General features: G+C 44.5%; 1 protein-coding gene across 3 annotated transcripts in view; it reads left to right on the forward strand.

Annotated features, from left to right (window-relative positions):
- The first annotated feature begins 566 nt into the window (after window positions 1-566).
- Window positions 567-24819, forward strand: part of SGCD (sarcoglycan delta) — a 354617-nt gene continuing 330364 nt past the window's right edge. For 2 of the 3 annotated variants that reach the window (XM_063348881.1, XM_063348886.1), the window contains exon 1: window positions 1258-1293. The gene's annotated coding sequence lies outside the window, so the exon portion shown is untranslated. Of the gene's footprint in view, window positions 666-1257; window positions 1294-24819 lie in introns of those variants that run through there. The other variant, XM_063348882.1, reaches the window with a different exon arrangement.

Below are 24819 nucleotides of genomic sequence, written 5' to 3' on the forward strand. Positions count from 1 at the left end.
TCAGGTGTGTTTCTCTGAGCATACAGGCTTACGTGGTTACGTCAGTCAGGGTAAGGCTTCATGTGCTGCATTGCCTAACACTGATTCTGCCCATGGCAACTAAGATTATTGTTACATGTTCTAGTATTTCCTGTAAATGTTCATCCTATTTCCGCTGGTGTCAGTGGACACTTTACCATTGTCTTTAATAAGAGTGACTAAGTTATAGAATTTAAGGACAGTAGGGTGAGCTAAGGTTTAGAGTGAGTACTAGTATCCATCGCGAATGGAAGTATTGCCCAAGGCAGACGACCAGGGCAATGCCTTTCTTCAAAGACAGAAATAACCAAAATTTCACTTTTTGGGAAAAAAAAAGCGGGGGGGTGAAGACAGGAAGGAATAAAAGAGAGATCTTCCAGAGATCACAAAGCCAAACCCAGCAGCTCTTTACTGCAGCTCTCAAAACTTTCGAAGTGCAGCCCGTAACGACGAAATGCATGGCGTGGCGGGGAGAGCTAAATCAGGCTCCTCGCACAGACCAAAGGGCTTGTTCTATATATATATTTGTCACTGCAAGTAATGGCTGTGAAGCAAACAAAGGGGAATACAGCTGATGTTTAACAGCCACTGCGCAACCTCTAAGCTACTTCTGCCTCGGATCTGGAAGCTTATATGGGGAACATGTGGTAAGTTTCTTTACACTAGCAGGTTATAAACCTGAGTTTCCCCTAGATACGCCCCTTTTCCACGCTTTTTCTTTCTTACTGTGTTTAAGTAGGAAAGATGGGTTCAGGATGGAGCTTTATATTTATAATAATCGAATTTCCATTCAGCTTCCAGGGAAAACACTAGTTTGAATGTGCCAGAGCAGGAGCTTGCAAGAACACAATCACTCTGTGCATCTGTAAAAGTACAGATATATGTATACACACAGGTATACGTAACACAAATAGAAACAAGGATACTTCTGTTATACCTTTCTAGAGCTTCTGGTCTGAAGAGAACATGAATTTTCCTGTGTATTTGTCTTCTTTGCACTGATTTGATTTGCTTAGAGTAACAGGAAGACACAAATAACACATGGGATATGGAGGAAAATAAACAACTGTCTTTACGTTTTGCCTATATATATACCATTAGCTTCACACAAAACATGACTCAGTAGCAGCAGGTGTCCTGCTGTTATGTTGGGCAGATTAGGAATGGTAGAGAGGGGGCTGCTCTCCCTATATGGCATCCCCGAGGGAAGCTAAAAATAGTTCAGAGACTTCCAGCAAAGTATTTGTGGGCTTTGAGTGAAGTCTGCTTCTGAAGGTAAGAATCAGAGCTGATCTGTTTAATCTGCCATTCCTTCTTTTTTTCTTTCTTTTTTTTTTTTTTTCCCGTGTGAAGCTTGCCTTGGCAGTTGATTGGCAAATGTTATCTGGCACAAGGCTGGGAGTTTGGAATTATAAACAGTTGCTTTCCGTGTTTGTGGAAACAGGGGGGGGATTGACCAGTTAAAGGAAATCAGTGTGACAGAGAGCAGCCGAGGCAGAGACAACAGAGGAACGTGTCTCAGTTAGAAATAGTTGCCTTTTTTTTCCTCTCTCTCTTTTTTCCCTCTCTCAGTTGTTAGAGAATCTGAACGGCATATGAGCAATCACAGCATGTGACTCTGCTCCGAGTAGCAGGCAAGCTATTGCTGGTAGTTACACCCACCGTGATGCCAGTCCAGTAAGCAAAGTTGTCTGCGAAGTTGTTGTAGCAGCAGAATATGAAAAGAGAGGAACTGCTTGTATTTCCGAGATATGTGCAAATCAGGGTGCTACGTGCGCTCCATGGAAGCGTGGCTGAGAGTTTTCAGCCTTGCTGGTAAACACTTGTATATCTATATACTAAGACACACTGATAGGCAGACTACTGCCTAAAAGAAAAAATACTGTTTCTTAGGAAAACTGTGAAGGATAATTGTATGTGTATGTGTGTGTGTGTGTGTGTATCCGCGTGCATCCACATCTGGATGTATGCAGGGAGAAAGCGAGCTGCTGGACTGCAGAAAAGCCGCACAAGCTTGTGTTGAGCCACCGCCGAGGTGGCTTAGGGCAGCACAGGGATGGAGATGTAAGGGCTGCCTCTCGCTTCTGAAAAATGGGACACAGGGGCTCCTCATTACACCAGAATAACCTCACGGGCCGTGATGGATTTCCTCTGATTTTTCGAGTGGCATCACCAATATTGATAACAAGTGAGTTCTGCATTGTGGATACTGGATAAAAATGTGACAGCTCTGCATGGGGAATCTCTGAGGACAGCGGTGTGTGTTGCACGCCTGCGTGAGCACGCCTGGGCACCCTCACCAGAAGCTGCCATCCCCGGCCTCCGAGCCCCAGTGGATAAGGATTTTCTGTGCCTGTCTCCTTCTCCACCCTCATTTAGCACGGGTTTTGGCAACCCTAACCATAACCCTGGCTTGTATCAGAGATAGCATGGCTTGCAGGGTTAGGGAAGTGATTGTCCCCCTGTACTCGGCACTGGTGAGGCCCCACCTTGAATACTGTGTTCAGTTTTGGGCCCCTCACCACAAAAAAGACACCAAGGTGCTGGAGCGTGTCCAGAGAAGGGCAACGGAGATGGTGAGAGGTCTGGAGAACAAGTCTTATGAGAAGCGGCTGAGGGAGCTGGGGGTGTCCAGCCTGGAGAAAAGGAGGCCGAGGGGAGACCTTCTCGCTCCCTACAGCTCCCTGAAAGGAGGGTGTAGCCAGGGGGGGTCGGTCTCTTCTCCCAAGGAACAGGCGATAGGACAAGAGGAAACGGCGTCAAGTTGTGCCAGGGGAGGTTTAGATTGGATATTAGGAAAACTTTCTTCACCGGAGGAGTTATCAAGCATTGGAAGAGGCTGCCCAGGGAAGTGGTGGAGTTGCCATCCCTGGAGGTATTTAAAACATGGGTAGAGGTGGTGCTGAGGGACGTGGGTTAGTGGTGGTTTTGGCAGTGTTAGGCTGATGGTTGGACTCGATGATCTGAAAGGTCCCTTCCAACCTACAGGATTCTATGATTCTATGACTTGAAATGAGTTCCCGAGGGTCCTGGCTGCGGTGCCGTGGGGGTGCAGGTGGTGCAACTTTGATCATCGTGGGGCTGCCTGAGCTCCTGCAGTAGGTGCTGAGAGTCCATCGGCACTATGCCTTGGATACCTGGGCTGTTGCTGGAATTAGTACCAATTCCCAGCTGGACCAGTAACTCCCTCGGCCAGGCGGTACAGGGGAAGGGGGGAGACCAGCAAAACTGTAGCAGGAATCTAATTTTAGTTCCATGATGTTGGGCCAGCCTCTGCTAACATCAGCGTCAATGGCAAAACCGACGTTAATTTGAGTGGGAAAAGGACTGAACCCAAATTAATATATGCTGGCCTGTGTAATTATCTTTATTGGCTGATAGGGAAGGAAGACCTTATTCACTCAATGCATTTCTATGTCTGCCTGGCTGAGCTCCAGTGATGCACCAGCCTGTGAGCAGACGGGCTGGGAGAAGGGGACGGGAGCGCTGTATCCGTTCATGAGGGGCTGTAATTCACTGTCATCCCCAAATGATTAAATCCTGCTTATTTCAAACCGACAGGTGATGGAGCACCACCCACAAATATGGTGGGTAGAATTTAGCTCCAGGTGCTTGTGGAAAAACTTTTCCTATTGAGTCCAAAGTTCAAAATCCCGATCCCTGTGAATGGCCACGGAGGAGAGCACGTAGGTTTTAGTCAGTGTCAAACATTGCATTTCTAGACTGGTAAAAAGTGGAAATCGAAGAAGATGGCTATATGCTTAGAAGCACAAGAAGACAGGGCAGCTTTGCGAAGTGCTAGAGATGGACAGAAACTAAAGAGAAATCCTATTTGGCAGCACAGAGAATCTGCTGGGGTTGGCAGTCTGAAACCTGCTCCACGAGAATTGTTTTCTTCTCCAATAAACCAATGTATTGATTAGGGTAAGCAGAAAGGATCAGTCCCGATGGAGCTCTGCAGGGCATTTTACCACACTGCTTAGTTCACATGGTCACAGTTGATATTCCTGTGTTTTCCCCTGCTGAGCAAACTGGATATGACAGCAGACAATGTAATTTAGGGTTTTTCCTCCTTCTGAAAATGAATTGCTACATGTGATTTCATATGCTTACACTTACATATTTATGGGGAGTCCCAAAATCTAATTTTCATTGTGCTGGCTCCTGTTTAGCACAGACTTAATTTTGCAATTTTTAAATAAATTCTCTTGACAAAATGATATTATGACATATGGAAACAAAGCAGACATTTTAATGGAAGCATGCTGAATAACCAATTCTTCCTGAGAGCACACATCAGCGTTACCTTTGTGATAGCTAAGTGACCAGTTCGAGGAAGCACCGTAGGCTGACGATGGCATAGAAACGTAGAGTTGTTCCTGACCCTTGCACGGGCTCTCCAATGCTCGTCAGTCTCCCTATTTGCTATGAGAGGGTGTGCAAATGGTTTGCAATTGAGAGGACTCTCTAGCTTGTTTTCTCCTCTTAATAATAATCCGTGACAAGGACATCAAGATGCAAACCATGCCAGGCAAGCTCATAGGAAGGAGGCCACCACGGTGGGTGCCGTCAGTAATCTTCCTGCTAAGACTATAGCGATTCTTTGGGCTAGTCTTCTTTCGCTGGCCATCTGCTTTGCATTCCCTGGTGGTACTTCGGTTTGGATCTCCGGTTTGTTTGTCATTTCAGTCTCCCACTTTATTATTTCCAGAGCCAAGTGAACCGCTGCCAATGGCAATGCAATGAGATTGCATTGTGAGCTTTGCGACATGGTATACTTTTTTTTTTTTTTATCTTGAAGCCTCAGCTCCTGGAATTAGTTGATTATGTTAGAATCCCAGCATTCATTTAAAAAAAAAAAAAAGGGAAGGAAAAAAAAGTGGATCTCTGCTCCTCGCGAACTAAGGAAAAAAAAAGGAAAAAGCACAGGAAAAAAAGGATCCCTGCAGACTTAGTAATCACAAGCCAAATAAAAAGAGGCTTTTTTTTTTTTTTTTTTTCACCAGCATCAGACTGTTTTACAGACAAGCATCCTATTTCTGAGTCTCTCACTCACAGTTTTTGAGTGCTGGGTGCTGGCAAACCTGAGCAGCAGCTGTTCCTTTCTAAAGGCAGGGAAAATAAGTACAATCATCTCTAACAGGAAAAGTTACTTTATCTTTGCCTGGGCTGCCTTTTCCTCTGCCCCTGCGGCACACTCCTGCCCGTGGTCAGCTCAGCGCTGGGAACCCGTTGCAGCAGCTCGAAGAAGAGCTCACATCCCAGTAAGTCCCAGTGAGAAATGGGAGGACAAGAGTTTGCGTTAACCAGACCCGTGATTCCCCTGGGGTCAGGAGCAGCAGCTGCTGCTGTCACTGACCCCATAACTTTAAATAATCTTAGTTATAGCCGTATGGCATTTGTGTGTTCGTGGCACATGTGACGTGCTTAGGGCTTGCCCAGTTCTGGGGTGGAGACCGTCACTCTTTCCCCAGCTTGGGGATATAGTTGAGATACAATTACTGGAGCTGGGAAGAGCCGTTCATTTATATTTCAGTTTGTCTGATATACTCTTTTCCTAGTTTTATTTTTCAGTGGGAAAAAAGATTGACATTCAAGACTGGTTTTAACATAATATGTTTGTTGGTCTGGATTTTTCATCACTCTGGGCTGAGGCCTTAGGGAAACATATTTGCTTTTATTGCTTTTTCCGGTAACTAAATGGAATTAGCATTCCCTGCCATTGCTGGCCAACTGGATCCAGTGCACGGTGCAAAGCCGTGCAAATGAAGGACAACAACTGTCATGAATTTGCAGGAGGGAAGAATTAAAAATTAAAACAAAACAAAAAAAAGAAAATTATGAGCCACAGGTCAGATTTGTTGCTGGCCTGACTTGATGAAATTTATGGTACTTGATACTTCCCAGTTTTGCTGATGTGCTTTTATTTTCTTTTGGTCTGTCAAATGTCTTCAATACTTTCACTTTTTTTTTTAGCTGGAGATGGGATGAACACAGAGATTTTCCATATAACCTACACCAGGCAGAAGGAGTGCGTGTATAGAGGCGCGTGTATAGGGCAGGACCTTCGTGTGCTTTCCATGCACTGCTCAAAAGCGCTCATTGTCATCTGCAAGTTTCTTAGATGGGCAAGAAAACAACTTCACTAGGCCTTCAAACTGGTGACATTGAGATGGAAAAAAGAAACTTCTTGATAGTTAATCAGGTTTTTTTATACTTCATTTAATTTTATCTGGTGCTGTTTTAGTGCTCGTGAGGTTCGGTGGCACAGCAGCAACTCAGTGAGTCACAAAGTAGGAGAGCCCAAACAACTCTTGATAAACTTTTGTAAGAATCACATTTCTATTCTGCCAATGATTAACTTTATAGTCTAGGAGTAACAACTCAATTAAATTGACAGAAGCAATCCCTCTGATTTGTGTATCCATGCTTCTGTTCAAGTTGTTCCAGGGTTCATCAGTAATTATTCCTCCTCCTCAGAAAAGAAAAAAACCCAAGTCCTTAACCTGGAGAGAGGAAAGGAGATCTGAGACAGGATAATGTCTTCAGCTTAGGTCATTTAATGTCATTAAATGTCCTAATGTCATTTAGTTGGGTACTGATTTTACAGACCTCCAATGAACCAAAACCTGGCACTTTTCGGGGAAGCAAGGGGCCTGGGCTCGCAGAGAGGAGGGAAGAGCAGCAAGCGGGCATGGGATGGACAAGTTCTCCATGAATACAAGTATCCCCTCTCCTGGCAAACAGCAGTCAGTAGCTACTGAGTTTACTGGGAACTCTCGCAATTTTCTACCTTGATCCTGAGCTCCAGAATAAAACATGGAAGGAAGTTGTTCACTGCCACCTGATAAGACCAAAGCACACAGCGGCAAAACAATGAACATTTTAAGGTAGAAAAAAACCCCCATTTTCACTGATCCCATCTCCAACACGTGAAACTCAAGGGGAAATGAGCCATGTTGCTGCTGAAGCCTTTGTACCCCATGCCGGGAGGCTGAGAGCCTCCTGCCTCGGTGACGCTTTGCAGGTGGGAACTTGGGGACCGGCTGGACCTAAGGGCTGGGATGTTGAGGGCATTTCAGCGCCGGCAGAAGCAGGGTGGGCTGCTTGGGTTTAAATGCGCAATAAGCCTTTTTTTTTCCCCCTGATTTTTGCTGGATCCTTGGGAAAAGCTGCACTGGCTTATCTTAACCCTCCCAAAGATGGCAGGGAAGGACGGCCCTGGAAATGCCATGCCCGGGTCGGGTCCCGGGGGGAATAGGTGGGGGGTGTGCGTGCTGTTCGTGGTGGCTGCTGCTGCCTGTTCCACCCCTATCCCCCCCGGCCGCCCGCTTCTCCCGGCGCCTCGCCATCTCCCTGGAGAGAGAGCCCGCTTGGCTGCTGGCCACAATCTCCCTTTGGTAGGGAGAGGGATGGGGAAAAGGAGGAGGAGAAAACAAAAATATAAAAATAGGAGGAAGGGAAGAAGAAATGTGGGGGGGGAAAGAGAGGGGAAAAGGGGGATGGGAAAATGGGAGCGAATGGTGAGAAGGGAGAAAAAGGGAGAAATGAGGAAACGGGGGATAAAGGAGGAGGAGAAAAAAAATCAAAAAAGAGGGAGAAGGAATATGGGGGAAAATAGGGATGGGAAAATGGGAGGGAACGGTGAGAAGGAAGATAAATGAGGAAACGGGAGAAAAGTGGTGTGAAAAGGGGAGGAAAAGGAGAAAAGTGGAGCGAAAGGAAAAAGAAATGGGGGGGGGGAGAAAGGACGGGAAAAAAAAAAAAAAAGAGACGATCTATCAGAAGAGCACAGGCGCTCCCGCCGTTCGCTGCCGGTGCCGGGCGGGGCGGGGCGGGAGCAGCCGGGTCCGGGCCCGCCCCCCCGAATTCCGCGCCCCCCCCCCCCCCCCCCCCCCCGTCGGGGCCGGGGCGCCGTGGCCGCGTGTGGGAGGCGGCGCGCGGCTCTGCGCCGCGGCGTGAGGCAGCGCCGCGCCCCCGCCGCCGGAGGAGCCGCTCCGCCGCCGGCCCCGCGCTCCCGCCCCGGCGGCTCCGCCGGCATGATCTCCTGAGGAGCCGAGCCCGCCCCAGCCCACCCAGGTGAGTGCTGAGCCCGGGGGATGTCCCCGGGGCGGCTCTGCCCTGCCCGGCCCCGGCTCCCCCGACTTGGCGGAGTTTCGGGGGTCTGGCCGGAGCCGCGGCCCTCGGGGTAAGCCGCCCCGCGGAGGGGCGGGCGATGCCCCCGCGCGTCCCTCCTGCGCCCCGCCGTGCCATTCCCTGAGGGAAAAGTGGCTCTTCGCGGCGGGAGGATGCCGGTTGGCGCTCCGGGAGGCTCGGCCGAGCTGTGACGGGGGGATGCGCCGTGTGCTGGGGGGGTGGCCGGGCTCCCGCGGCCGTGGGGAAAGGGACTTTGGGAAGTGACCCGCCGCCGGGGCTCGGGCTCGGGCTCGGCGGGGATGCGCGGCAGGGACGGAGCCGGCGGGCTGAATGTTAAACGCGTGCGGGTGCTGCGGAGAGGGGAAGCGGCACCGCGGGAGCAGCAGGTGAAAACGGGTAGAAATCTGGCTGAATCGGGGAAAAAAAAGCCGTGGGAGCGTCCGGCGGGGCGAGGGATGCGGTTGGGTACTGAAGCGGGGGGGGACGGGCGACCAACAGGTCCGGCGCCGGGGGAGGCGGCCCCGAGCCCGGGTCGGTGCCGTGGGAGGGGTCCGGACCGCAGCGGGGCTTGGGCTTCCCTGGGGAAGGCTCTTGGAGGTGCCAGTTTGTGGGTAGGAGGAACTGCGTGCATGAAGGGCTGGGGCATAAGTGTTTCCTTCATTGGTTATTTATTTATTTTTTTTTCTGTTGGGGAAAAATGTATCCAGTAACAAAAACTTTCTAAGGAAAGTAATGGATTTTCAACGAGAAGCTCCTTTCCCTAAGTATTACAGAATTTCACAGGCTTGTTGGTTGTATTGACATTGCGCTTAATCTTCTGGTGGTCTTCTTAGGGAGTAGCAAATACCGCAGAAGATGCGTTTTGGTCTGCAGTGTTAAGAATGTTCGTTGAAGTGTCTTTGCTTTAGCGTTTGTGAATTTCAGGGATAATATGTAAAAAGCAAAAAAAAAAAAAAAAGTCCAATAGAAATATATCTCAGAGTATGAAAGGGTATAAAGCCTGTGGATCCAAGTACTTTCTGTTAAGTCAACTTTTAAAACAGCTTCTCCCCAGACAGCGATTCACATTTTTCAAGGGGAGAAAGGATGGGTGAAATTGAATTGTCCAAATTAAGTCAAAATGGATTGCTTAATATTCAGAGGGGTTGATAAATGAACCATTAAATCAACACTTGCATAGTGTCTCATTGAAAAGAAAAATGAACAACTCTGGGTTGTGTGCTGGGCAGAGTAGGTCAGCCAGTGACGTTACTACATTAATGTGCTGAAGTGAGTCCTCCTGCTAACAGATATATTTGCTCTGTGACATTACATAGGCACGGGAAGGAGCTCTCGTGCCCTGTGCTGCGAGCAGTAGCATCTGCTATAAATGACCATAATCGTCCCAGCTTTATCTCAAAGGAGAGAAATCTTGGTTATGTTTCATTTGGCATAAATTAACATAATTCCATTGACTTCTCATGTTGATATCTATCTGTTGAGAATTCACTCCTGTGTATCAAACCTTTTTTTTTTTTTTTTCCCTGAGGAAGAGCTCTATTTTGGGTGCTAGTTTGAGGAAAAAATTATAAATGGAAAAATAAGAGTCATCATTTTGAAACAAGCCAGACAAGATTCCTTATAGTAAAAGCTCCTTTGAGAGCATCGCCTCTCAGTAATACAGTGCATGAACTTTGCTTCCAAACCCTTGGATTAGCATAGGTACAGCTGTTGCAATATCCGGTTGCCACTGAAAAATTACCTTTGTCTTTGCCCCTTGAAGTCCTTGAAATTCTTATGTTGGAGTGCACTGAGGATGTTGACTCTATCCTTATTGTGCCTTCTGGAAACTTCTAACACTTTGTTTGAAGAATCATGGATCCTGTACCCCTGATGTTTTTCATTTACACCTCTTTGCTTTTACCTGTAACTTTGAATAGCTAATTTTGCTTAAAGCTTTTACAACATAAGGAGTGACAGCTCTTTTGTTTTGTGCACTCAAACTGAGTATTCCAAAGGGGAAATTATGGAGGGACTCTTTTTTTTTTTTTTTTTTTTTCTTTAAATGCTCAGAGAAACAGACGATCCAGGCTCCAGCTGAGGGTGGGATTGTAAATTGACTCATGACTTGAGAAGCTCCTTGCCTGTGCTCTGTATGCAGGGCCATTTATTCAGGTGTTCATAATTATATAGAAGTGAGTTACGTAACGTGGTCTGTTGCTCTTTATTTAAGGTGACGTGTGTGGATACGATCCACGTGCACAGATCCTTTGGGTGATGGGCTCTTTGGTGGGCATGATAGAAGTTGTTTGAATGTATAAGGTGCTTTATATCATCTATGATGAAGCAGATGGACAAGTAGGTGTGTTTCCCTCACAGGAGAGCAGGTTCCGGATCTGGAAATGCCTTTAGATAGTGTCTGCTGGTGGTGTGCGTTTTTCAAATGTTTTGTTGTTCTTAAGGGCCGGGGTAGCTGTGGGTGTTTTGGTGCACCAGCAATGCCTGGTTAGACTAGTCTTTGTTTGCTTCTAATTATCCTCAAGAATAAAAGAAGTAAAAAGTTGGTGTTTTTTTCTGAAAACCTACCAGGCATCATAAGGTTATCCTGCTGCTTCTGTTTCCTTGCTTGCTATGTTTCTTTGAAATCATAATGCATTTATTTAGTTCTTTTGATGAAGACTTGAACTCAAGCTTGCTGGGAAATGCGTACTCTATGCTGAGAAAGTGCTGGCATCTTATTGACTTCTTTTAGGAATGCTGGAGAAAAATATAAAAGATTCACTCACATTGATTAAAACCTCCAGGGCAATCTTCTAACACTGCAGTTCTCTAGGTGAAAAATTAACTTTCTCAGTTGTCTACTCCTGCTTTTATTTCATTTGTGAGAATCCCAAGCTCTGTTATCAGTTTACATCGAGTCCCTTAAATGCGCTTGAAGTGGAAAGTAGCTCAGCCTAAAAGCTGACACACACGATCGCCCTCAGAGTGAGTTTGTCTCTGGCCACCAGCAGATACACCTCAGTACCTTTGGTTCCCAGAACCCTGACAGAGGCAGGGTTTGTGCCAGCCCTAGCTTCCTCACCTGAGAAATGTTTCCAGAGTGATTGTCAGAAAAATAATTAACAGCCACTTTGATGCTTTTCCAGAGTTTTGGCAAGACGGCACTTCAGGTGTAGCTTAATCACAAACTTCGCTTTATCAAGTAAAAACGGTTTGAGTTTTTGCATCTGGAGTGAAAGCGTACGAACTTTCTGCATTTCATCTGCAGTTTTCCAGCACGACATGCAGCTAACAGCTTGTCTCTCATTGATTTTAATAAGAGATTTTTGCTGAATATGCTTAGAGTAGTTTGAAAACACATTATTAATTTTGGGGGGCCAGTAGGTTACTAATCACAGAAAAGAACTTTGCAATCTCTTTTTAAATAACCTTGAAAAATCTTAGGTCTGAACTACTTTTTACGCTCCTCTCCTCCCTGGGTTTAAGATGGATCCGATAGAAAAGCTGATACTTTTTTTTCAGTTTGGAGCTAAATATTGAAAAGAAAAAAAAAGAATGTTTTTCCCAGCCCACTGATTAAGGGCTGGTATGACTTGTGCATCTGTGCATTTTCCTTGTGAATTCTGTGTTTTCTTCCCCTCTATCTTGGCCAGCTGTGCTCAATATCAGCTCACCTGGGCATGGCTTGTATCTGACTCCTTCTGAAATGGTTCAGAGGGATCCCACTGACATTACTAGGCACTGGGTCATGCTTGAGACCTTGCCATTCGGGTGTCAAGCAACCTCTTTTTTTCTCTTTTTTTTTTTTCCTTGTGTTTCCCCCCCCCCCGCCCCCCCCTTGAATTCTGACATAATTTTAGCTGCTCTTCTGTTGAATGTGAGTACAGTTAATGAAAATGGATGTGTCGTTGGGGTTGGTTTTTTTTGTGCCTTTTAAAAATGAGGGAATCTTCTGTTTCACTAAAGATGGGGCACCAGATGATCACCTGCCTCTGTGCTTAGCAAGGGAGGACGCTGGTTCCTCATGGAGGTGAAAACTTTGTAAAATCTCAACATCACCACTCAGTTTAGCCAGAGAATCTCATATGGACACTGGGGTTTTACTTTTTAAATTTTTTTTTTAATTAATGATGGTTTTAAGAATCTGGTGCTGCACAGAAAGCTCCTTGGATCTAGTGCATTGTAAAATGGTAAGATAGTAGTATTGGGTTATGTTAATATTCCCATTATTGCCCCTCTTCATCCCAAGGGAACAGTAGGGTTTGTCATGGGTGTTGGAGAAGAGCTGTGAATGCGGAAGAGCAGTGCTGGGACCACGTCCAGGGAGGTGTTATGCACTGCTGGGATGAGCCAAGATCTTCTAGGATCACTCCAGCAGCTGAAATGTCAGTATAGTGTGTTATCCATTCCTTCTATAGAAGACAGGCTCGTTTCTTCTTTGAAAATGTAGCAGCCAGGGCTAACCATTTAGTTAAAACCTTTCCTGCCTTCTCAGGAGGCTTGTGTGGTTTATAGCTGCTGTTGGCCACCAGCTCATGTATTGGTTTTGATGGGCAAGCAGGTCCTTGCCCCATGGGGGCTTGTGTCTGCCCAGTTATGGCTCCACAGCCCCATGCTCAGCCAGCCGTGTTTGGCCACGGTGGCTCGGTGAGGTGGGAGCTCGGGGCTGAGCACACTTGCAGGGCTCTTCTTCCTTTCTTTTTTTTTTTTTGTGGTCTCAACCTGAGAATTGAAGTTTGTTCCCTTGCAATGCTGACACGACTCAAGGACCTCTTGCTGCAAGGCGCTCCGTTATTCTCTGTAGTGCTTGGATTGCTCAGCAGAGGGAGAGCAGACCGTATCGCACAAGGACCCAAAAATGCCAGCAGCCAGAGCCACATTGCTCCGACTGACGGCAGGGGAAAGAGGTCCCAAAGCCTCCCTCCCTGCTTGAATTTGTTGTTTTTTTTTTTTCCCTCTTCCCTTCTTGTTTTAAAGCTCAGAGCTAATCTGATTTTTCACCTCTTGATTGAAAGCAGCTGCCTCAATCTGTAGGTTAATGGACTATTTATTTCAGATGGCAGAGTAGGTGGCTGAGCTAGAAAAGATGTGTCCAAATCTGAGAAGCAGCACACCTGAAAAATCTTGTAGATCTAACTGCTTCCTAAATATTCAGGAAACCTGAATATTTAGGAAGAAATGCTGGAGTTGGCCTTTAGTGACTGAAGCTTTACAGCACATCCATAGATAAACAAAACCAAACCAAAACCCCTTCAATTAGTTGAAACTCAAGCAGTAAGTAATCCACATGACTCATCTCTAAGCCAGATCTTTAATTGTCCTAAATCAGCGTAGCTCCATTGACTTTCCTGGCACCATGCCAGTTGTGCCACTAGCTGGAGGACTGGCCTGCTAGGTTTTTTTTTTGGGGGGGGGGGAGGGGGGAGGAGAAAAGTTTGAGCAAAAGATTGTCACTGATGTTTTTTTCATTTGATATTTTTTGAGGGTGGGAAAGGTATTCGGTTTAAAGAGTAAAATCTGTGCTCAGACAAATAGACAGTATGGTTCAGTAGAGATTTGCTCCCCTGTAGTATACTCTGCAGAAATCCAGGAGAATTAGACATTTGTTTTTTGTCAGAGATGTCAGTTTAATGTGATAAGAAAACAGCTGTTAAAACGCTGCCAGATAAAGCCAAAATGATAAGCACGAAGAGGGAAAAAAAACGATGGGGAAGTTCCTGCAATTGGATTGAATAAGGCAGTGTTTTGGAGACCGGGCTCGTTCCCTGTCTGCCACCATCCGATGTGGTCTGCTTAAGGGCTGTGTTCTTCAGAGCAGGGAGCATTAGCGCTCCTACAGCACTTAAATCATTGAGGTGCCGTTTATTCAGGCTTTTAGTAGGTAGACCAGATTAAGTAACTTGCCCTGGTAGTGCCAGGCAGTTTAAGTGGAGTGGGCTGCAAACACCCTCCCCTGCTTGAACAAAGGGCAGGACCTGACTCTGCACTGGGCGCTTTCTAAATGAATGGAAGTGTTCTTTTAAAGCATGAGCCGAGAGTCTGCGGAGGATGACAATAAGGGTCTTAACCTTCTTTTAGAAAGGGAAATGTGCCCAACTGGTAAATGTGGAACGTGCTACTCCGAAAGCAAAAAGAGCATCGTCTGGAGGTGCCTGTGAGCCAGGGAGGAAGCTCAGCATCCCCGGGAAGGCTCTTCTGCCCTGGCTTGCGAAAACAAATTCAAACCAGAGCCAGCCCTGGGTTTGCTTTCAAATTCTTGCCTCCCCTGCAAACTGGTTATGAAGAGTCTGTGTTTCCATTCCTGTTAGAGACCCATCTCCATCCTTGCTTCCAGCCTGGCTCTGACAGGTCCTTCCGGGTACACGAACCGCCAGTATCGCCCTCATGTCTTGGCTCTGCTCTGCCGGGAGCGGGCGGTGGGGGCGATCATATTGAGCTGATGCTATTAACGGCAGGAGAAACACCTGTCTGCTGAGGAGAGTTCATCTCTGCTGGATAATGAGCTCTGTTTCACTCGGGACTGAAGCGCTGCTGCATGGATCACAAATGAGGATGCAGCACTGGGCACTTCCCACAGCCTCTCTTATACATAGCAAATAGCTAATTAAATGAGAGCTGGTTTGAGCTACTGGGCTGCTGCTAGCCTTCCTTCTTAGGGAGGGATCTTGTGCGGTTTGTCTTACTCCAGTAACTTTTTGAAGTCTTTCAAAACTGCATTGCAGCATCCCCTTAGCTTTTATTCCGGCTTTCAGGCTGTTGCAAGTGCAAGATCTGAAGAGTGGAGTTGGGGAGTGAAGCCTGAACTGTACTGAATGTTGTCCGTGTACATGTACGAGGTGCATAGCCATGGCGTGGGGTGTGAGAGCCTTTCCATCAGTTAAAATAATCTGTAATTCTCTCTGTTTATGTATATGTATTTGACTGTTTATATATACATATCTTTGAATTACAAAACTGTTTATGCAGAAAGCATAAACTTTTTTTTGAGTGTCAGCATGGGCAGCCTTCCTCCTCTTGCAACTTATTTTATGGATATAAATGGGTTGTAAATGGATTTTCTACCTTATGCTATCTGTCTGAAGGAGGATGAAATTCACTGTTGTTACTGTCACGCTCAGGTAAAACATTAACCCTGAATTTTAGCAGTTTTAGATTATTAAGTTTACAGATATTCCAACTTTCAAATTTCATCTTTTTAGTATACATGACTTCTCAAAGAAGTGAATCCAAACTAAACTTTAGAGCAAGAATTTACCTTATTTAACCTGACTACTTTTTATTTTGTTTCAGTTAAGGCCAAAGAAGAATCCTAGCCCTCAGAGAGTATAGCTCGGTTTTCTGCTTACATGTTGGTCCTGAGTAGCTGCAGTTTCGTTCACAGAGCTTGCACTAGCAATTTTGTGGAAAATCATTAGCTGAATTACTGTTTCAGTGTAGGCACTGGGAAATCCACTTTTATCTGTTCCTGCTTAACAGTGTGTGCTACAAAAGGCTTGCCTTGCGTGTACTGAAACATGATTAATTTTTTTTTTTGTGGGGGGGTAATGATGAAGCTGCAGTGCTTTGATGATAGGTTGATTATTTTATGCTCTGCCAGAAATGGATACTTAAAAGGAGATATTACATCTGAATGAGATATTCAAGAGCACGTTATAGATTTGAGTTAGCTAATGGGGAAGAGGCCAATCCTGCTGTCACCAGTGTCAATGAAAATACTGGGAACAGAGTCAGGCATGCAGTAATTAATTACCAACAGATGATGATTTTTGAAGGCGTGAATAAAAGATTTGATGTATTGGTTGAATTGTCTGAAAAACAAATCTGTTAGATATCCTTCTTTTATCCTGTTCTTTGTTCCCCTTCTTTCTGTCTGACTTCAGCAGCAGAGCTCTGCGACTGCTGAGCAACAGGCTCTTGTAAATTCCTCTGCCCAGGCGGGTACCTCTTTGGCAGTTATGGCATGGACCCTTATGCAGGCTGATGTTATGTGCCATTACGTGCTTTAATTTCACAGTTTGAAATAGTTTTGAAGGCGGATATTTTATTTACCGGTTTAGACAAAAAGCACCTGTGCACTAATTCCTCAGTGTTACAGTAATGATGTTTTCTGTTAAGAGGTGTTTCCTGAAAGAGCTTTGTGAAGTCAACGGTGAATAATTTTAAGTACCGTATTTAACAATCTTCCTATTACTGATGCGGAGGATATTATAGTTGAGTCAGAAATAGAAAAATGCTGCAATTAAGAGCTTGAAGGAAGGGCGGCAAGATGTCTGCGTTGTACAGCTGGGGTGTCCTAGCAGAGGTGGGGTCTCCTTGCGGTGTTGTCCTGGACTGAGAGCCCTCCTCAGTGTATCACCACCCTGTGATATGCTCTCTTACAGACTTTGACTTAACCCTGGCGTGGTCCTCTGCCATGACTTCTCCTTCCATGTTTCAGGGCTGATCTTGCTCCTCAGAGTGGACTGGTTAGATGACGTCTAATGATGTTTTATACTTTGTGAGTTTTGGTGCTCTGAAGAGCCAAACGTCTCCCTTTGTGCAGGCTCAGGAGTTCATAGCTTGTTCTTGGTTCCTCCCAAGCTTTTCAGCCAGCTTGGACCTGCAGCTTTGGGCTACAACAGCATAAATTGTCTAATAGACTCAGGGTGTTCTAACCCAACCTGTGTATAGTATGTGATATTTTAGGTGTCTGGCTGTTCAGTGCTGTGTTTAGTACTACTTATGTATACTCTTCATATACAAAACTTGCTTTTTCTTGCAGCCTGTAGACAAAAAAAAAATAAAAATAGAAGGTGCAGCTTTTCAGATGGAAATAGAACATACAGTGTTGGGCTGAACTTGTACCTGCCCTTTTGAGATGGGAGATGGCGTAGTCGACTCTGGAGGTATTTTTTTCTTACTTACAAGGCAACTTGAATCTAATCCACTCCATGATTTCAAGTCTCATACAATGTTTCCCATTTCTTACTCTAATAAGACCAAAGGTAAAATTTTATGTCACTTTGTGAGCAAAATTATTAAGTACTTATTTAATATCTTTGCTTCCAGGGCAGATAGAAATGAGAAGTGTCTCTTAGAAATCTCAGCCCAATTAATACAATTTATCTAAACATGCTCTGGCTTATCCTACTAACGTTTCACAACAAAGTAGAAATTGTCCTTACTGTGTCCCCTGCCTCATGAGAAACTAAGAGGAACTTGGGTGGTCAGATAAAAGGTTCACGTAGCCCAGCATCCTGTCTGTGATACCTATTACTCCTGGGTGGTTTGACTCTTCTTCAAGCTATAGAGTCACAATGTATTTCTGATGCATTCTTAACTTACAAGGCTTTTCGCTGTTTAGAAATAATTTTGCTTTTCTGATCCATCACGTTTTCTTTTAAAAAATAGGATAATCATATATATATGTGTTTTTAAGATGCAGATAAATCATGAGTTTGTTTTGTTCTATAATGCTATTTTGTGTTTCAGTATGGATATATTTCCTGAAAAGTTCTGAAGTTGTTTGCCTTTTTTTTTTTTTTTTGGCAAGCTGATGTTTCCAGAAAACTGTCTATAACGACTGCATCTCTTTTTCTGCATTAGAATAGTTAATTCGGAGCCTGTCAGTCCGTGTGGACAGTCATATTCCTTTTTTTCAGTGCAATGTTTTGCATTTATTAACATTTAATTTACTCTGTCATTTTGCTGTCCAATCGCAGTGTCTTGAGACTCTTCTGCAGATTTCATGTCAGTTATAATTTTGCCTAGTCTTAATCATTCTGTTTTGTCAGTGAAGTTTGGCACTTCATTACTTCCCTCCCCCCTTCTCAGACCGTTAATATGGACTGGTACAGGTCTCAGCACAGATGCCGAGATGATGCTTTAACGGCCTCCCATGATTGTGACAAATGATTCTTTATTCTCTCCTTTATTTCTGGGGGATTGTTGATCCTTAAGATGCTCTTTCTTTCCCACCATAGCCTACCTTTTTTTAAGGCTCTTTTTAGGACTCTGGGAGACTCTTTGAAGGATTTTGGGAGAAGCCACAGGTACTGCATCAGCTGTGTGCGTGCTATGTCACCTTATTCGCTGTGTGCTTGTTAACTCCTTCAGGGAAGTCAGACAGATTTGCTGTGCTTGCCTGCTGTCTGCAAAACCTCGGACTCTTCCTAGGTATATAATGCACCCACTGATTTTATTCTTTATATTATATACCAATTTTTCTTGTATTGTATTTAAACTCTGTGGTCTGTGTCTTTGAACATTTGGTTTTTTAATGAAATATTCAACTGTGAAAGGCCAATGAAAGAAGTGGGATATGTTTTACATAGTATTTTGTGGATATTGTGGTTTTCTTGTCCTGCTCTGAACTGCAGCATTACAGCTTTGTTCAGAGTTGTGGGGTCAAAATGAGAAATTATGAAAATGATGTGTCTGCATCACTGATACGTCACCATGGTGTTACTGTGTTACACTGCATGATGCTGCCAAATTTCACCATGAAGATTTTCAAAGCGGTGCCCTGAGGTGTACAAGATGAGACTTTATCAATGGTAATAAGCTTTAATGTATTTATTGTGAGGAATAGATTGAACACTATAACTCATGTTGACTGAAACCAAATGTTGTATTACGGTTTTAAGACACTCTTGTACATGGAAGTATTAAGACATAGAGCTAGCTGCATGCCCAGCAAAGGAACTTTCATCGTAGAATCGTAGAATGGTGTGGGTTGGATGGACCTTAAAGATCATCTAGTTCCAGCCCCCCTGCCATGGGCAGGGACACCTTCCACTAGACCAGGTTGCTCAAAACCTTATGTGTGTTTCAAGTTTTAAAGGTTCCAGAAATAAAACTTACAAGTTGGGAAAAGAAGATACTTTTATTTTACTCTCTACATCTTTGTTCATTGCTCCACAAAACCCTAACAGAATACCTGTACTGCAGGCTTCTGATGCTGGCAGTTGTCACTGGCTTTGTATTGTGACTCTGTTTTATGGAAGATTTAATGTTAGAAGCTTATCTATGTTCTCAGCAGGAGAATCAGAAATATATATATATGAAGTCTTGTAATGAAAAGCAGCGGACGAAAACTACAGTCCTCGTAAATACCTACCTTGGAAGGGGCCGACTGACATTTCCAAATCTTTCTTTTTTTTTGCGCTGTTGGTCTCTCCTGAAACACCAGGTCATGGTGGGGTGCGTGTTCCTTGTGACCTTATGTGCCAAGGCTAATAGAGCTATCAAACCTCTCTGCTCTAGCAGCAGAAAGCATTTCCTCGCTAAATTGTCATCTTGTTCACGGAAGGGTGGGGAAAGTCTTGTCCAGAGGTTACAGGACCATCAGGTGTAAATCAGCATGGTCTACAAATTTTGTCTCATCAAGAATTTTCTCTCTGGTCCATGACGGTAACCTTGCATTAAAAAGGGGCATTTGTTGTAGAAGTGCATACTGTCCTCTTAATGATGAGACCCGGGCTACCTGTTTCGGCAGTAAGCACGCTCATGTAATGGTTTCAAAGTTTTGTGATTAAAACAACCAGTCAGTGGATGACTTCCACATAAAATTACATGATAATTCCACTTAATGTTGTTGTTCTCCCTTCCCTTATACCTGGGATTTGCTGTGCCTCAATTTTGCACACCTGCAGTTAGAAGCGAAACAGCTTTTGCCTTTGATGGAGCAGCTGCGATCTGAGTCGTGAGCCACCTTGGGGTGGTGGCAGCCAAAGGAAATAGTTTCCACTGTTCCAGTTATTTGGTCCCAACAAGGCGGTGCCCTGAATGTGACAGTGACTTGACACGTTCTTTGAGAGTGTTCTTGGTGGCAAGACTAGAGTTCCCAAATGCAAACTGCCTATGTTGCTCTCCTTGTGCTGTCCCCACAAAGCCATGAGAGATGGCTCTGGTCACTCTTCAATATGCTGGGTCACGGTTGGTGCAACTCAAGCAACCTAGTGGCATTGCTCATCGTGTTTTACAGCACCTGAAAGTCAAGCATAGGCTTTCTCCAAATGGGTGGCTGCTCCATGGAGCATCTTTCCAATTGCAGATGCCTTAATCTGGTGGCAAAAAAAGATCAGTTCTTTTTCCTCTATCCATATCTCTAAGTTACTTGAGCTTTCTCATCTTTGCACTCCTGCTTTTCCTCAGCACCTTAGAGGGAGCCATGGGTTTGTTTTAAATGAATTCCCAAAGACTGTCAGGTGCTGTCCTGCTTTGGGGTGGAGCAGGGCCAACTCTCCGTTAAGTGACAGTGACCACGGCAGGTGGAAAGAAAGTTAATAAGTAGCCATCATAGATGACAAGAAGTTCAATGGAGCTCCAGATGTGGATGAACCTGCCATCATCAGTGCGCTTTTTATGCCTCCAGCCAGCCAATGTATGTCTGCTCCATTTAATTCCAGAGCCAATTGCTTGTCCTTATGCTATACTTCACGATCCCCCATAGAGGTGACAACTAGTTTAATTGTCCCTTTGCAGCGAGGGGTGGAAATACCGTGTGCAGATGGAAATAAGGGGGCAGGTTCTTGAGTGAGGTCAGTTAGAAACATGTTTCAGAGAAACAATGGCAGGCAACTCACCTGCTTCTGAGGAGGTGTAGAGCTGTGTGGAAGCCAAGAGGAAAGAGAACTGACCTGTTGCTCTGTTAATGGAGATTAAGAGAGCCTACTTAGGGTTTGTAGGGTTGCTTGTCCAGTCAGTTCATGGTGCTTAACCTTTGCTGCTGCTGCAGTTACTTGGAAGAGGGACAGGTCCCAGGAGCATTGGCATCTTTTTGTATGAAGAAACCATCTAGCTTCACTGCATCAGCCTTGTGATGGCAGATGGAAAAGTTTAAACATTTCAATGGGGAGAAATCATTGACCTTTTATTGCTGTCGTTGAAATGGCTTGATTTCCCACTGCAATAGGTGTGTGGGGTTGCTTGTTCCAGGCTGTGCTGCCCAGCTGTGCCCTGGTAGCTGCCGTGCTGCAGGGTGTGAGGGATGTAAGCCGCTTCTCAAGGGCGTTGCATGAGCACGCACCATGTACCAGCTGCTGGAAGGGACCTTCGATCACATCCGATCTCGCTGGATTTCATTTCCCTGGTATAAATAACAAAATCATTGCATCGGGTGTTACACAGCAGGGCTGATATTGGCAGTGGTACCTTGTTAAAATGAAGGACTGTCTGTCTTATTACAGATAATGTGAGACCAACCTGCTTTTTCTGCTTTCTGACAATATACTGTGCCAGATAAAGTCCAGTGAGAGTTATGTGCAAGTTCAGTCACTTTAATACTGTTTTTCAAGAACCGCTGTGTTTAAGAGAGTTTTTGCTAGCAGGGGAGAGGTGAGAGTTTGGCGTTTGCTTGCTTTTGAAGTTGTACAGTAACAGAAAAATTGTTTCATAGGATAAATGTGCCAAGGACAGAAACAAGGAATTATTAAATCTGTCTGGAAAAAAACCCCAGTCATCAATGTGATATGCATCAATGATCTCTTTAAAACAACTTCTCTGGTTTTGTGTGCACATGACCTGTTGGCATGAAGTTTGCTTTGTCCATGTTTATGGCAAAGATGTGTATCTTTCTGTATCTATGTTAATTTTAGAGGCTGAAATATCAAGTATATGAATATAGCATGCTGCAGATAGTAAATTTTCACCGTAAGCTTGTAGATATTCAGAGCATTTTGCGCTTTAGTTACAGTATCTCTTCAAAAAGGAGAGAACTTTTGAGACTATTGTCACTACTGTTATAAATTTTAAAGGAGAAATTATAATTATTTTTTCATTCCTCATCAATGTCACTGCACAGTTGTTAAGCAAAAAAAAAAAAATATTAAAAGCAGTATTAGGTGCCCATATCCCTGTAGTACTAACCAAAAAGAAGATGGCCAATAGCTGTAGTCATGTGCAAGTTCAGGTATCTAATTTGGGAGCCTCAAGGCCACATACAGTCACTAGAGCCTCCACAGGGTGATTCAAAGCTCTGAATTTAGAGCCTGATTCTCTCCTGTGAGTATGTGAGGAGTTGTGGTTCCTGACTTGGGTGCTTAAATTAGCTGCCTGGACTGGACTGATTCTCCACCTCTTCTTTCTGCTTGCTTTTTGTGTCTTTGAAAGCACCATTTCCTTCCTCTTTTTTTCTATTTTTTTCTTTTTGAAAATTATCCAGCATTAGTTAGTGATAATGGATATTGGTAATGAATATAAGTGATGGAGGATCTACCTAAGGAAATTGAAGACAGAAGCACTTTCCTCTGTATTGAAAAATTGCATCTTGTTTCCATTTTGAGCCTTGATGGATCTGGCTTTGATTTCCAGACACTGGAACTCTGCTAGATGAGGGAGCCCTGTAGTAGGAGATGTACTTACCATGTGCAGGAATTAATTAGTTGTAATTAGGTTTCTTCTTCAACTTTTCATTCATAAATTAAATATCTTGAATTCCTTTACTTCTCCATGCATTTTATTCAGATTGTGATTAGTAGCTGAGTATGGTAATATTATGAAGCTGTTCCAGCTCTAGTGTATTTTATAATTACTGGCCCAGTGCCATGCACTGGTCCTGTAGCTAGAAAATGTGGGAGGGGTGGGGGAAGGTTTCAGCCTGGGGTCTGGCTGTCAGCACTTACTACAGCTGGCGTGGTTTGAGAGGGGCTGGGGGTCGATGGACGTTCAGTGTTGGTGGTGCATTGGGGAGGCTCTTCCCAAAGAACTCCCCAGTGCCGTGGGGTCAGGGGTTGTGAGCAGCCCCTGAAGGGGAAAATGGGAGCACTTGTCCAGGGTGATACCAGGGTGGTACCAGGATATTGTGGTCATTTCCTCTTATTTTCTGTGGATAGCATTGAAGCACTTCCTGGAGAGAAGGAGAAAGATAGGAGTTGGTTTCTTTCTTTCCTTTTTTTTAAAATGGGAAATACGGGCTTTTGTTCTTAAGGTTTTTGTTGTTGTTTTGATCTGTAATGACAGTGGTTTATGCAGTTGCTTGAGCTTTGAAAAAGTGACCTCTCGTTGGTAGTTCAAGACAGAATGTAAGGTCGTGCACCGAAGGACTCACAAGGATTTGTCCTCTGAGCTGGGAGCTCTGCAGTTAAAAGCAACAGAGGAGTGAGACGTGGATCGGCTGGTCTGTGAGCGGTGTAAAATGAAGCTGTGGAAGGTCAAGGTAGATAACAGGTGAGGCTTTACGGGTGATGACAGTGGAAATATCACCGGTGATGTCTCCACTGGAATAGTGCTGGTATTTGTAGTGACTGTTTCTTGAGAAAGATGAACCTAAACTGGTCCAGGACTACAGGAAAATTGGTGGCATGATGAAAGTCCTGAAAGGAGCTCTTATGGGAGATGAGTAAAGGAAAATGAAGGCTGAAGAGCATCCTGATCACTAGATAAACTGGAAGGGAGTACGAATGAGAATAAAAAGTAAATAAGTTAAAGCAAAGTACTGTATCAAGAACAGAAGATGTACTTTGTCTACAAATTGATTTGGACTAGAAATGGGGAGAAGGAATGTAATCAGTAGTGCAACATGCTTTAAAAAGTGAGTAATGGGGTGTAGTTCGTGGGAGGATTAAGGGAGGCCGTGGCCATTGGGAGGGCCGTGGTCCTGGAAAGCTTTGCTGGTTCCCAACAAGACATCTGTTGATGTGTCTTCCAGCCAGCAAGTTGGTGACGTTTCCACTTTCCATTCTCAAATTGCATATGTTTATCTTTTAGAAAGGCAGTTCACAGCCTGCAGTGCTCTGAGACTATATGGTTCACCTTTACAGGCTTTTTTTTTTTTTTGTCCAGCCACAAAGGCCAGAATTGTTTTTACTGTGTAAAACTGTGAGATTTAGTAATGATGCTGTTTTCAACCTGCCAGCTGGAGAGAACCAGAAGAGAGTAGCTTCTGTGCGCCACCTTACCTCTGCAGCCCGGGCTCTCTTCCGAAGGCAGGAATACATTTCTGGTTATCCCATTCCCGATAAGAACTGAGCTCTTCTTCTGTTCGCAAAGACAAGGGTTCCTTTTCTGTCACGTTCATTTATTTTGAGCGGAGACAGTGAAATCCCAATCTGCTTTTGTGTTTTGATAGGGCTGGATGACAGAGCCGTCATGCTTGGGGGAAGAAGGCTCAGGTAAAGCAGCTGCTTCTTTCTCTGGGTTGCCTGAATTCTCCCCTGCACAGCGCTCCGTCCTCTGTGGTTGAGACACAGTGTATAAGGAGGCAAAATCAAGATTCCCGAGCAGGCTGCAAATCAAACAAACAATATCTCAGTTTCCTGCCTTTTTTTTTTTCCCCCCTCACCAAAGGATACAAAGGCATGGAACCAGCCATGCAAAAACTGATTTGCATTTCCATTAAAACCAGAGAAAAACGTAAATGAAAGTTAATATGTGGCTCTTTAATGAAGCTGAGAGAATGACAGCATCACCATTAGGATCACCGAAAATGAAGGTTAACACATAGAAAATATTTGGATGTCAAATCAGTGCAAGTTATGCAGAAGATGACCAGTCCATCCTCAGGTTTCCCCAATCAGTACATCCTGATTCTCCTGATTTCTCAGTGTTTCTTTAGCTATGCACATGGCGTTTTTTTCAGTGTTGTTGTTTTTGTTTTTTTTTTTTTTTAAACTGAGTTAGGCCAGGAATACTGTGCATTCCTTTAAACTTTTTGCTAAGAATGCCTGGTGTTCAGTGAATAATAATGATCGATAATAGTAAAAGAAA

This window comes from Chroicocephalus ridibundus, chromosome 11 (genome assembly GCF_963924245.1).
Source record: "Chroicocephalus ridibundus chromosome 11, bChrRid1.1, whole genome shotgun sequence".
Classification (NCBI taxonomy): Eukaryota; Metazoa; Chordata; class Aves; order Charadriiformes; family Laridae; genus Chroicocephalus; species Chroicocephalus ridibundus.